Raw genomic sequence first — 14,283 nt, 5'->3', positions numbered from 1 at the left:
AGGTCAAGCTGCCACCTGCGAAGCTGGAATCCCATATGAGTGCTGGTCTGAGTTCTGGCTGCTCTGCTTCCAGTGCGGCTCCCTGCTAATGCACCTGTGAAGGCAATGAAGATGGCTCAAATGCTTGGGAATTAAAATTAAAATTCACATGGAAGAATAGTTATGCAAGTATAAAAAAGGATACTATTGAAAAAAATAGAGGAACAACTTGCCTTACCAGATATTAAAGCACGGAGTAGATTTTCAGTAATTAAAACAGAATAGTGGGGCCAGCACTGTGGCGCAGAGGGTTAACGCCCTGGCCTGAAGCACCGGCATCCCATATGGGTGCTGTTTCGAGACCTGGCTGCTCCACTTCCAATCTAGGTCTTTGCTATGGCCTGGGAAAGCAGTAGAAGATGTCCCAAGTCCTTGGGCCCTTGTACCCGCATGGGAGACCGGAAGAAGTTCCTGGCTCCTGGCTTCAGATCAGCACAGCTCCTGCCATTGTGGCCAATTGGGGAGTGAACCATTAGATGGAAGACCTCTCTCTCTCTCTCTCTCTCTCTCTCTCCCTCCCTCCCTCCCTCTCCTCTCTCTGTGTAATTCTGAATTTCAAATAAATAAATAAATCTTTAAAAAAAGAAAGAAACAGAATAGCTCTGGCACTAGAATTTACAAACCAATCAGTGAGAAAAGAATCCAGCAATGAATTTATAAAGATACACTGAAATGTTATTTCAAATAATGGGGAAATGATTAATTATTCCAGAAATGCTCCTGTGACAACTGGATATCCATTTGGGAAAACAAGCTAATTTGCTCATACCCCATACCATTTTCAAATATAAATCCCAGGTGGATGAAAGAACTAACTATAAAAGTCATAAAACTATCAGAAAAAAAAAAAAACAAGCAGGATACACTGATCATGTGGAGTGGAAAGCTTTCCTTAAACAAGACATAAGACAAAAGCCATCCAGGCAAAGACTGATTAAATTATTGCCTCAACACTTCAAGAGCCTTTTGGCAAAGCAAAGACAAGTGACACACTGTGGGGTAAGATTTACAAAAGATTTCTATCCAGTTCATCAAGAGAGAGTCAACTCAGAAAACAGGGAGGCGACATCTAGGTAGGGGAGAGGAGATACAAAGTGCATAGAAGTACATGGAAAGATGTGCAGCTCCGCTAGCCATTAGGGTCGTGCAAACTGGAAAGACAGTCAAGTACAACGTCAAACAGTTCAGTCCTTCCTTGTGCTGGGTGGGGGAGGGTGGCTGGGTGGCTGCTATTTGCTCCTCCAGGTTTGTTCTCTGCGCTTTCCCGCCTCCTCTGCACTCCGGGAGGCAGACAGGACAGGGTCCTTCCGTCGTCTGGTTGGGGTCAGCCCAGTAGGAGACACAGGGAAGAGGCTCAAGGCATTTACTCCCTCTTTTCCCTCCCTGCAAGGCTGACTTCACGCGTCCTCCTGCCCGGACCCGTGACTTCTCCTCCAGATTCTAACAGTGCTCTGCCCTTGCGCAGTATTGGCAGGGTTCCTCTGGAGAGCTTCTCTCCAGCTATTCCACTTCTCCGTACCCACCCCAGAGAATCGGCTGCACATAAGCACAAAGGGCAAGTATGAGGATATTTGCTACACCCTTGTCTGCAATAATACCAAACTGGAAATGACTTAAATGTCTTCAACTAGAGAAAGAGCTAAATAAATGATAGTACTTCCCATTTTACGGCATGCTCTGCCATGGCTGAAAACTCAAATGGATTTATTTGTATAATGTGGGAAGACCTCTAAGGCACATTTTTTTGCATGAAGAAAGCAAGATTCAGAGCCATAATAAATTATGCAGAAGTGATATCTCTTTCTATAGCTTTACGTATTCCATAGAAGTATGGGAAACTTCACGGCCGCTCCCTGTGGAGGCACAATACCCCACCTCCACCCCTCTGAAGTCACACGCGGCTATACGACTTGCTTTGCCCAGGCGAGTGTGAGACAGAGAGACGTGGGAGACCCCCCAACAGAGGCTTTGAGAGGCTCCACTGTTCTTTTCCCTCTGCCCTGAGATCAGTACATCCCAGCTGCCCTTTCAAGCTGTGTCCTGACATCACGGAAGCTGCCCTAGGACAAAAACATGAGATGATCAAGCCAGACGCTTTTGTGACTGTGAGACGCTGGGGTTCTGAGGATGTTTGTCACTGCAGCAGAACCTGACCTGCCATGACTAACTGGTGCACGCTGTTCGGCAACGGCAGTTACTCCCGTGGAGGGGAAGCGGCGCTGGGGGTTGGTGATCACCTTTTATCCTTAATATTTTCATTTTCTTACACTGAAAATATATTCCTACATCACTATGTAGTAAAAATACATTATTTAAAATGAATACAGCAGGTGCCTTCTTATTTAAAATTAAATGCTAAAAAATATCATTCTCAAAATACGCACACAAACACCCAATAAATTAATGGTTCTCTTTGCCCAGGTGGCACTCCAAAGGAGGAGACTGGAGGCGGAGAGCTCTGTGAACTTTACAAAGCAAGAGGAGGTACTGGCGCATGACAGTGTCTTGCCACTTTCTCTGCAGGTAGAAATCGGCAGAGCCTAGCCACACTGTGAAACTTATTTCTGGTTCAGCTATCATGAAATGGAAATGCAGATTCGGAATCTCTTCCTTCCCCCACACTGATGATGCCGACCTTTCCAAGGACCTTAGTTCTGTGAGAATCAAGGTGATTGTATGACCAGGACTGAATTCAGCGAGTCTAGAATTCTGATCTCCTGGACACAGCCTGCCCTTCTCAGGTGAGGTTAGCAAGAGCTGTAGGAGCTCTGTTTTGTTTGTTTTTCTTTTTCCCTCAGTTATTTGTCCTCGTGGAGAGGTGAACTGGTCCTCATCACAGGGACGCAGGAGCTCTGCTTCTAACCACAGCCACAGATCTCTCTGAGTCAGGGGCTCAGCCCTTTTCCCACTAAAATGAAAAGCCAACATTGGATGGGCTGAACATCAACGATCTCACGTGAACTGACATGTCATGGATTACCGTGCAACTTTAACTTCTCGTTCACCCCAAACATCAACCCTCTTATCTTTGTTATTTAGTTAGTTAGTTAGTTGTAAGGTACAGAGAGTGAGGGCTCCTACGTTTACTGGTTCACTCCTCCAAATGCCTGCAACAGCCAGGGCTAGGCCAGGCCACATCAAAGCCAGGAGCCCAGAACTTGGTCGAGGTCTCCCAGGTGGGTGGCAGGGATCCAAGTCCTCAAGCCTTTACCTGCTGTCTCTCAGAGTGTGCATTAGCAGGAAGCTGGGTTGGATGCAGAATCAGGACTCAAACCCAGTGACTCTGATATGGGCTGTGGGCATCCCAAGCAACAGCTTAATCACTGTGCCAAATGCCCACCCATGAACAAAACTCAAAGTGCCAGATTTTTTCTCTATAAAGTACAAGCAGCATGGGAAAGGCTGTAAGAACCAGAATTGGCTCAGCAGTTAAGACAGCACTTGGGGCACCTGCATCCCATATTGGAATGCCACAATTCAAGCCCCACTTCCACCTCTCATTCCAACTTCCTGCTAATGTATATTCTGGAAGGCAGCAGATGATGGCTCAAGTACCTGGGTGCCTGCCATCCATGTGGGAGACCTGGACTAAGTTCTGCCCTTGGTTTCAGCCTGCCCCAGCCTAGGCTGTTGCCGCCATTTGGGGACTGAACCAGCAAGTAGGAGACCTCTCCCTCTCTCTGTATAGCTGCCTCTACATTTCAAATAAATAATAAATAAATTTTTTAAAAAATAATGAAAGAAACAGAGTTCAGGCTACAGCTCTAGTAGCTTGGAGGTGGATTCAGCTCCAGGAATTCCAGAAAGCAATGTGGCCCAGCTGACACCTTGGTTTAAGCCTCGTGAGATTCTAAGCAAAGGATCCCAGTTGACTCACTCTGTACTCAGTCTTTCCATTTTTTCAATTTTTAATTTACTTTCTATTTATCTGAAGGGGGGATGGAGGGATGGGGGAGGGAGGGAGGGAAGGAGGGAAGGAGGGAGGGAGGAAGAAAGAGAGAAAGAGAGAGAGAGAGAGAGAGAGAGAGAGAATATCAATATCCCATTATTTGTTTCATTCCCCCAAATGCCTGCAATAGCCAGGGCTAGGTCAGGCTGAAGCCAGGAGAACATGGAACTCAATCTAAGACTTTTTTTAAAAAGATTTATTTATTTATTCAAAAGTCAGAATTATACAGAGAGAAAAGGAGAGGCAGAGAGAGAGCGAGAGAGATGTCTTCCATCTGTTGGTTCACTTCCCAGCCAGCCCCAGTGGCCAGAGCTGCTCTGATCTGAAGCCAAAAGTCAGGAGGTTCCTCCAGGTCCTCTACATGGGTGCAGGGACCCAAGGACTTGGGCCATCTTCCACTGCTTTCCCAGGCCATAACAGAGAGCTAGATTGGAAGTGGAGGACCCGAGACTCGAACCAGCACCTATATGGGATGCCAGCACTGCAGGCGGCAGCTTTACCCACTATGCCACAGCACTGGCCCCAATCCAGGACTCTTGTAGGTGGCAGGGATACATCACCAGCTGCCTCCCAGAGCATGCATTAATGGGAAGCTGGAACTGGAAGCAGAGACAGGACTCAAACCCAGGCACTCTGATGTGGGATACAAGCATTCCAAGCAGTGTCTTAATCACTAGGCCAACTGCCTGCCCCATGTACTTATTTTTCTTACCTACAGAACTATAAGGTCATAAATGGTCTAAGCCACCCAATTTTCAGTAACTTGTTGTTACAGTAACAATAATAAACTAATACAGTATAGGGTAATTGGTAGTGAGAATATAGGAAACTGAAGGAAGCAACAAAAATTTCATTAATCCTAGGAAACATAAAAGATGCCCAGTAAAGGAAAAAGCCACCATGGAATACATGGTGACAAAGTATACACACATTAAATATTGATCCCACCATTTCTCCAGTAACCAGGAAGGACACTGGTGTTGAGGATAACAACCACCACGGCAAGCAGTGCGTTGGCAAAGCCTCAGATGCGGGCCCCTCTGGCCAGACGTCTGTGGGTTCACTGTGTTGGAGTCTTTGCCAAATCCTTGAGTGCTGCAGCTGCCTAGAAGTCTGCTGTGGCTGAACCAAGAAAGAAAGCATCTGCAGATTCTCGCAGAAATTATGATTCCACGGAAGATTTTGAGGAGTGCAAAGTGATGTAGTATGTCAAGAATTTCTTTGGTTTGAATTCTCTAGAAGTTTGTCACTGATCTATGTCCCTGAACTATGAAACATCAAATATGTGGACTAAGGAATAGTTTCTTTGTTAAATAAATAAATACTCTGGACCGTAAGTCTTTGATCATTAAAAACAATATTGATCCCACTAAAATTATAATCATTTTGAAAGGATGCATGTGGGAGGGGACAGAAAGCAGAAAGTGGGTATTTCCCCCAGGGGATTTGGAGGAGATGCTGTGTGGGTGCTTTGGAAAGAGATTTGGTCTTTCTTTCCCTTGTATGCTACTCAATAGGTATTCTCAAAAGTAAGAAAACAGGGACTGGCGCTGTGGTGTAGCGGGTAAAGCCACCACCTGCAGTGCCAGCATCCCATATGGGCGCCGGTTTGAGTCCTGGCTGCTCTACTTCCAATCCAGCTCTCTGCTATGGCCTGGGAAAGCAAGTCTTTGGGCCCCTGCACCTGTGTGGGAGTCCTGGCAGAAGCTCCTGGCTCCTGGCTTCAGATGGGTGCAGTCATCTGGGGAGTGAACCAGTGGATGGAAGACCTCTCTCTCTGCCTCTCTGTAATTCTGCCTTTCAAATAGATAAATAAATCTTTTTAAAAAAACAGTAAGAGAAGCAGAGAATTGCAAATTAAGCTTGTAATTCTGTGATAATTAGGAGGTGGTTGCTCAAACTAGGATATGGGGAGGGACTTCAAACACACATACAACTAGCCTTATGGAACTATCTTCCTCTACCAACCATGGGCTGATTTAGCCTTGATAAGAATGAAATCTATTTTAAAAGCAATTTATAGTGCTGGGGAACAAGTAATGTGTAAACAATTGGAGAAAATAATGTGGGATATGCGTGTAAAAGGTGAATCTTGGGAGAGAGAAACTTCCTAGTCCATAGGAGGAAGTCAATAAAAACTTCTTCAAAACTGAGAAGGACCTTTTTCAAAAAGTAGTTGTTTAGTCATGTTATTTAGAAATATGGAAGCAAACAGCAGAAGTAACAGCTAAATGAACTGAAAATAATGGTCCCTAGGGAGAAGTTTTCAAACGGATGACAGGATAGAGGATGCCTTTTTCCCATATTAAAAACAAAGTTGCCTGGCTTCCAAAACCATGTATGTGTGTTATCTTGATAAAAACAAGAATTTACTATATTTCATTATTCTAAGATGTCCTTGATTTTAGAAGATGTTACTTTAAAAGATGTTGTCCTAAAGATGTGGGTTGGAGAGAGGATGCTCCCACTCAAACCATGGCTTGCCATTAATGGTAAAAACACATTATGATTTCAGAGATGTTATGAGCATATGCACATCTGGGAATCTTTGAAATATGGTGATTTGTGTATTCAAAAGGCAGATTGAGAAGAGAGAGAAAGAGAGAAAGCACTTCCGTCTTCTGGGTCACTGCTCGGATGTCTGAAGTGGCCAGGACTGGGCTGGGCTGAAGCCAGGAGTCAGGAACTGCATCCAGGTTTCCCAAGTGGGTGGCAGGGTCATTGTCACTTACTGCCTCTCAGGATCTGCATTGCCAAGGAGGTGTTACTGGGAGCCGGAACTGGGATCAGAACATGGGACAGCGGCATCTCAACTCTTCTGCCAACCACCTGCCCCAATAATTTGTTAAAAGTAATAATTATTATTGATTCCAAGTAATCACCTGGCCTGCTGTACATAACGACAATAACTTCTGAGCCAGCTTGGCCTCACGGGCTTGGGGCTTGTTGTTGGCAAAAGCAGCAGGCTGCGTCGGTCCTTCAGCTGGAGCCTGACTTGCAGTGAGCCCCATTCAGACTTCCCCTGAAATTCCCAAGACATCACAGATCGTCGTCCTCACCGGCTGCAGGGACAGCGCTGGAATCTTGGGGATGATACTTACAGCTAGCAGTTTTCTAGAAGGGCAGACGTTTCCTTCCTAGATTTCATTCATTTGGTAAGTAAGCACTAAAAGCATCTCTACTTTCAAGGGACTTCCAGCCCAGCGGTGAGTCAAGCATCTATTGAGTGAAAACCCGGTGGTTAGCTTCCTAAACCTGTTGGCACTGGCTTTTTATTCTGCCGTAGACTGATGGACATCTCACTGCAGGGTGACTTCCAGCTTCTGCTCTTACATCTGAACAGCTTGGAAGTCATCACTTCATCCTCAGGACAGGAAAAAAATCTGGGCAATCTGGAAAATCATCAACTCTTCCTGGATTCTTTATAGAGTTGAGCTCACTGGGGAAGCTGCAGCCTTGAAAATGAGAGACAGGAGAATACATACACCTGATCACAGCTTACCGGGGCCAAGCGGCTGGGGACAGAATTCGCAGGAACTCTCTCACGGTGCCGCCGTCCCCAGGGAGGCAGAGCCCAGGTGCAGAGCGCCAGCCACAATCAGCAGTTCTGGAGGGTGGATGGGGACCACCCTGAGAGTTTAATTCCAGGGCCAGTTCTCGGGGAAGGGAACAGCTCGCACTTTCGTGAGTTTTACCTCCAGGAGTCCCACTTAGTGTCCCACTTCGGACAAGAGGAGGGGAAAAGGAACCCTTTGGAAATAAGCCCAGAGCACGCTGTGCTCTGTTCTCTAAGGAAGCTACATTACCAGAACCTTATCTGAGATAGGGGAGGGACAACTGGACAATTACAGCCTCCGTTAACTTCCCTGTCTCACATAGGGAAGGAAAAAATAGGCTATGAAATTCTTTCGAAGATTACAACTCAAGGACTCTGGCCCACTTAGAAAACAAACAAAAAATGGAGATTAAATCATGAAGCTATAGAAGACTTGCCCACACCAACCTTCATCATGACACCAACAGGGCTCCAGTTTCAAAGTAGTGATTTGGGGTGGGCATTCGGTGCCATGGTTAAGTTGCTGCTAGGGGCAACTTTATCCCGTATCTCAGTGCCTGGTTCAAGTCCTGACTCCTTTGCTTCTGATCCACTTTCTGCTAATGTACACCCAGGAGGCAGCAAATGATAGAGTGGTTAGGTCCCTAACACCCACATGGGAGACCCAGATGGAGTTCTGGGCCCCTGGCTATGCCTGGCCCAGCCTGGCTGAGGCAGCCATTTGAGAAGTGAACCAGCAGATGGAAGATCTATCTGTCTGTCTGTCTGTCTGTCTCTCTCTCTCTCTCTCTGTTACTCTCTCTATATATAACCCTGACTTTCAAATAAATAACTATTTTAAAAACAGAAGAAAAAGAAGAAATTGAAATAACAATTACTAAACTTTCAAGAAAGAAAATGAGACATCAAGATGATTTCACTTGTGACTTCACTTTGCAGTGAGTGATACCGATTAGCACAGTCTCGACCAGAAGGCAGAGGCAGAGCGAATGCTTTCAAGAGGCCAGCGTTATCCTATAACCAAAACCACACGCAGACATTACAAGAATGAAAACTACCGACCAGCTCCTCTCATGAATATAAATGTAAAAACTCTCAACATATTATTCCCAAATCAAATCCAACAATGTGTAAAATGCATTATAGATCATAACCAAGTGGGATTTATGCCATACTAAACTGGCTCAACATTTGAAAATCAATTAATGTGACAGGGTAAAGAAAAAAAAAATCATGTGATCAAGTCAACAAATGCAGAAAAAGAATGACAAAATCCAACACTGATTTATTTTAAAAATCCTCAGAAAACTAGAAATGTGGGACAGTGCATGTGTGCCAGTTCAAGTCCTGGCTGTTCCACTTCCAATCCAGCTCCCTCTAATGGCCTGAGAAGGCAGCAGATGATGATCCAAGTGCTTGGGCTCCTGCACCCACGTAGGAGATCCAGAGGAAGCTCTGGCTCCTGACTTCTGATCAGCCCAGCTCCGGCCATTGTGGCTATGTGGGAAGTGAAAAAGCAGATGGATGGGAGATCTCTCTCTCTAAATATATATACATATTTCTGCCCTTCAAATAAATCAACCTTTAATATTGTTCCTCTATTTAAAAAAAAGAAAAACTAGGAATGGACAGAGAATTTCCTAAACTTGATAGAGTATCTACAAAAACCCTACAACAAGTACCATACTTAATAGTGAGAAACGAGGACAAGGCAAGGATGTCCCCTCTCACCACTCCTATTTAACATCTTTTAACATCTTATTGTAAGTCCTAGCTAGTGTAATAAGAAAAGAAAGGAACAGGTAGATTGAGAAGGAAGAAGTAAAACCCCCTTTGCCCATAGAAGATATCATTGTGTATATAAAAAAATCCAAAGAACTGCCAAAACCCCCTGGAACTAATAAGTGATTAAGGCAAGGTTGCAAGATGCTTGGTTAATATACAATCAATTACTTTCCTATTTGCCAGCAATAAACATGTTGAATCTGAAGTTTAAAACACAATACCATTTGTATTAGCACATAAATAGGTATAAATCTAACAAAATATGCACAGGATCTATGTGAGGAAAGCTACAAAACTAACGAAAGAAGTTAAAGAAAATCTAAATAAATGGAGAGATTGTCCATGGTGTGGGTAGAAAGACTCATATTGTTACCAGTTCTTCCCAATTTGATCTATAAGTTTACCACTATCCCAATAAAGATCCCAACAAGTTATTTTGTGGATGCGGACAAACTGATTCTAAAATTTTAGGGAAAATCAGGGGCTGGCACTGTGGTGCAGTGGGTTATGAAATGTAGCATTCCATATCAGAGTGCAGGTTTGATTCCCAGCTGTTCCACTTCCAATCCAGATCCTGGCTAATTTACCTGAGCAGGCAGTAGAAGATGACCTAAGCACCTGGGCCCCTGCCACCTGTGTGGGAGACCCAGATCAAATTCCAGGCTCCTGGGTTTAGCCTAGCCTAGCCTGGCTGTTGTGGTCATTTGGGGAGTGAGCCAGGGTACAGATCTCTCTTTCTGTGTCTCCCCCGATGTCACTCTGCCTTTCAGATAAATAAAATAAATCTTAGAATAAAATAAAATACACTCAATAAAGTCTTTGAAAATACACCAAACAGGGGTTGGCACTGTGGTGCAGCGGCTTAAAGCCCCAGCCTACAGAGCTGGCATCCCATGTGGGTGTGGTTCAAGTTCGGGCTGCTCCACTTCTGATCCAGCTCTTTGCTATGACCTGAGAAAGCAGTGGAGGATAGCCCAAGTGCTTGGGCCCCTGTACCCACATGGCAGACCCAGAAGAAGCTCCTGGCTCACTCCTGGTTTCAGATCAGCTCAGCTCAGGCCATTGCAGCCATTTAGGGAGTGAACCAGTGGATGGAAGACCTCTCTCTCTCTCTCTCTCTCTCTGGCTCTACCTCTCTCTGTAACTTTGTCTTTCAAATAAATAAAATAAATCTTTAAAAATAAATAAAATTTTTTTTTAAAATACACTAAATAAAAAGCTTTAAAAAATACCCACAGACATTTCTTCTCTTACAATTCTGGAGGTTAGATGTCTGGATTCAGTATGTCAGCTGCAACTCTGGAGAGAATCCTGGTTTCTGGTGGTGGCTGTGGATCCCTGGTGGTCACTGGTTTATGGCTTCATCACCCTGGTCTCTGCCTCTGCTGTCATGTGGCATTCTCCATGTGTCTCTGTCAGCACGTGCCATTTTCTTCTGTGGGGATACCTATCATGTTAGAATAGGGCCCACTCCAGTAGCCTCAGCTTAACTTGATCACGTCTGCAAAGACTTTGTCCAAATAAAGTCACATTCACAGACATATAAGGAATAAGATTTCAATCTATCTTTTTGGAAGACATAGTTGATTCTTAGGAATAAATTAACAAGCTAGTACATTCATACAATAAGATATTACTCAGTGAGAGACACAAAGAAACTTCAAATCATATTGCTTAGTGAAAGAATTCCGCAGGAAAAGGCTACATACTATGTGATCCAACTCTAATGACATTCTGGAAAAGGCAAAATTACAGAGTGCAAAAGGTCAGTGGCTAGGGCCAGCGCTGTGGCGCAGCGGATTAAAGCCCTGGCCTGAAGCGCCGGCATCCCATATGGGCACCGGTTCTAGTCCCAGCTGCTCCACTTCCAATCCAGCTCACTGCTATGGCCTGGGAAAGCAGAAGATGGCCCAAGTTCTTGGGCCCCTGCACCCACGTGGGAAACCCGGAAGAAGCTCATGGCTCCTGGCTTTGGATCGATGCAGCTCCAGCCATTGCAGCCATCTGGGGAGTGAACTAGCAGGTGGAAGACCTCTCTCTCTGTAACTCTGTCATTCAAATAAATAAAATAAATCTTAAAAAAAAAAAAAAGGCCAGCAGCTGCCAAAGGTTTGGGGGTAAGCTAGGAAGTTCCTGGAAGACCAGGAGATTTTTTTTTTTTTTTGACAGGCAGAGTTAGACAGTGGGAGAGAGAGAAAGGGAGATTCTTTTTTTTTTTTTTAAAGATTTATTTATTTATTTGAAAGTCAGAGTTACACAGAGAGAGGAGAGGCAGAGAGAGAAAGTCTTCCATCCGATGGTTCACTCCCAGATGGCAACGGCCAGAGCTGCGCTGATCCAAAGCCAGGAGCCAGAAGCTGCTTCCAGGTCTCCCACGCAGGTGCAGAGTCTCAAGGACTTGGGCCATCCTCTACTGCTTTCCCAGGCCATAGCAGAGAGCTGGATCAAAAGTGGAGCAGCTGGGACTTGCTTCAGACCAGGGCATTAATTCACTGCGCCACAGCGCCAGCCCCCAGGACCAGGGGATTAGTAGGGTAGCAAACTCTTCTGTATACTTTAATGACAGCTACATCACATTGTGCATTGTCAAAACCCACAGAACTGTGTACAATACAAAACATGAACTCTACTGTAAATGGACTTTAAACATAATGTATTAATATTGGTATATCTATTCTAGCAAATACACTACACTAATACAATATCCTAATGATAAGGGAATCCTTATCCGAATGATAAGGGAAACTGTGAGCCTGGGTGTTTGTGGGGGGTGGTTGGTGTTGGGGGGAGAGGGAAATATTAAAATTCTCTGGTCAATTTTTCTGCAAACTTAATACTCTAAAAAGCCTATTAATTTTAGAAAATGCATTGCAGAATCGAAAGCTCAAGCATCATCTCTCCCAGGAAGTCTTGCCTGCTCTTCTGCCACACCCCCAAGATGGGTTAGGGGCCCTTCTCCCAAGCTTGAACAGGACCCTGCGCACATATGGTTGCGTATTCCACATCCTGTTTTATACCTCTTTGTATGACTGCCAGTTAATAGCCATAGCTCACTGACCTCTGTTCTAGAATGCAGAGGTGGCAAAAGGAGCTAGCTATGCAATCCGTTAGCAGGCACCCAGGGATGCCTGACAAAGGGCACTTCTGTGCTGCCGATGATGTAACCTGTGGTGGAATCACTATGAACCCTCTGACTCAGTAGGCTGTGTTCCGGGTGGGAGCATAAGACACAGTCACGTCACGTTACAGCTTACTGCTCCTGAGCAGTCTCTGGATCACTGGCCTTTGGTGTGCAAAGATCCCCACAGGCAAGTTTTTGCACTGGCAACTCTCTCTGGGATTCAACCCAGCGGTTCTGATTCAAGTCCACGCTGCTTACATTCTATACCAGGTTCCCAACTTCGTCAAAGTTAAAAGCCGGTAAGTGGTTCAGGCCGTGTGGGATAACCCAGGCGTTGCAGGCACAAAGGCCTATGCAGCGGTTACTGTAACTGAGGAAGGCACATTTGGGTGGCAGACTCAGATTTGCAGGGCACCCTGGCACTTTGGGAAGTCCGTGCCCAGTCTAGAGTAAGGCAGCCACTCCCCGGCTTCGGCCAAGTGTTGCCAGAGAAGGCAGCGATGGCCGGAAATCTCTGCTTTCGAAAACACTGCCAACTCAAACTGTTTAGAAATAGTCCCGCTGGGGGGTAAGGAGTCATCCAACGGGGTTAGGGTATTTACGATGGGTTATGTATGGGTAAGGGGAGCTTCTGGAAAACCTTGATTGTAACACTCAAGGAACTTACTATTGATAGTTTTCAAGGTCTGAGTGATCAGCAAAGGATTTAAGTAGGGACAGAACATGATTAGAATGGCATTAAACATTTTTTAAAAATATACTTGAGAAAGAGCACTCGCATTTACTGGTTCACTCCCCAAATGGCCAGACCAGCCCAGGCAGAAGCCAGGAATAGGAACTCAAACCATGTCTCCCAGGCGAATGGCAGGGATCCAACTGCTGGAGCCATCACCTGCCGTCTCCCAGGGTGGGACTTAGCAAGAAGCTGGAATCTGGGTGCCCCCCACCGTAACTGCTACACCTGCATTTTTAGATCAGTAGGCAGCTGATAGAGGCGGGGCTGGGCATGGTGTGGCGAATTAGATCTCTATCATTAACTAAATAAGGGTAAGGGAGAGATGACAGCAACGCGACCCAGGTACTTTTTTCTTCTGCCGCCAGACTCCCAGGGGAGCAGGGCCCCCTCTCTCCTGTGTATTGCTGTCTCTCCAGCACTAAGCGGAAAACCCGCTCCGCATCTGTCAGCATGAACAGGTGAGAGGCCAGAGAGGGTGAGGGGCCACGCGGCCCCGTGCGCCTCCCTGCAGCTTCCTCAATGAAGAAACCATGTGCACAGGTTTTTTTCAGAAGACCTTCACGTGGCCTCTTCAGGCTATGAGGGCAGGAGATAGTCCCTTAAGTACAGAAAGGCGGATAAACCGAAAACGGGGGGACGAGCAATTTCTGTCTTCCGAGGTCCAGTTATTCGCACAGCACGCAGCCAAAGGGTGTGTGCGCTGGGGCTCCGACCCCCGGGAGGACTACTTCCGGGGTGGCGTGGGAACCTGCACCCTGGGAATCGCTGTGCCTGGCCCTGCCCAGGCCCCAACCTAAGCAGCGCGGGCGCTCCCCCACCCGAGTCCTCCCTGTTCCCACACATCCCATCTCTGGACCTCCACCCATCTCCGCCCTCTCTCCTCCCGCCTCCTCTTCCCGTCCCCCCGCCCCACTTCCTTCCCCTTCGGCCGCCTCCTCCCTGCTACCTCTCCCGGCCCTGCGCCCGCCCCGGTCCGCTGCGGCCCTGCACTGGGCTCTTCTTCCTCCTCCCTGCCGTCAGCGCCCCTCTCGGGCGGCCAGGGCAACCCCGTGCCTCACTTGCCCAATGAGAAGACGGCGCAGGGAGGGGCGGGGCTT

The 14,283-nt window shown here is 46.3% G+C and overlaps 1 long non-coding RNA gene across 14 annotated transcripts in view; it reads right to left on the bottom strand.

Annotated features, from left to right (window-relative positions):
* The window catches only part of LOC103352375 (uncharacterized), a 30,575-nt gene extending 16,346 nt beyond the window's left edge, over nt 1-14,229 (bottom strand). For 3 of the 14 annotated variants that reach the window (XR_016216535.1, XR_011379866.2, XR_016216538.1), the window contains exons 1-2: nt 14,133-14,229; nt 10,566-10,764 (exon numbers count right to left, since the gene is read on the bottom strand). This is a non-coding gene — a long non-coding RNA (uncharacterized LOC103352375). The other 11 variants (XR_016216536.1, XR_011379869.2, XR_016216539.1 and 8 more) reach the window with 8 other exon arrangements.
* Between the last annotated feature and the right edge of the window lie 54 nt (nt 14,230-14,283).

Source organism: Oryctolagus cuniculus, chromosome 11 (genome assembly GCF_051225735.1).
Source record: "Oryctolagus cuniculus isolate XC-2025 breed Fujian yellow rabbit chromosome 11, ASM5122573v1, whole genome shotgun sequence".
Lineage (NCBI taxonomy): Eukaryota > Metazoa > Chordata > Mammalia > Lagomorpha > Leporidae > Oryctolagus > Oryctolagus cuniculus.
The sequence above is the reverse complement of the archived record's forward strand: the minus strand, read 5'-3'. Positions and strand labels throughout refer to the sequence as shown.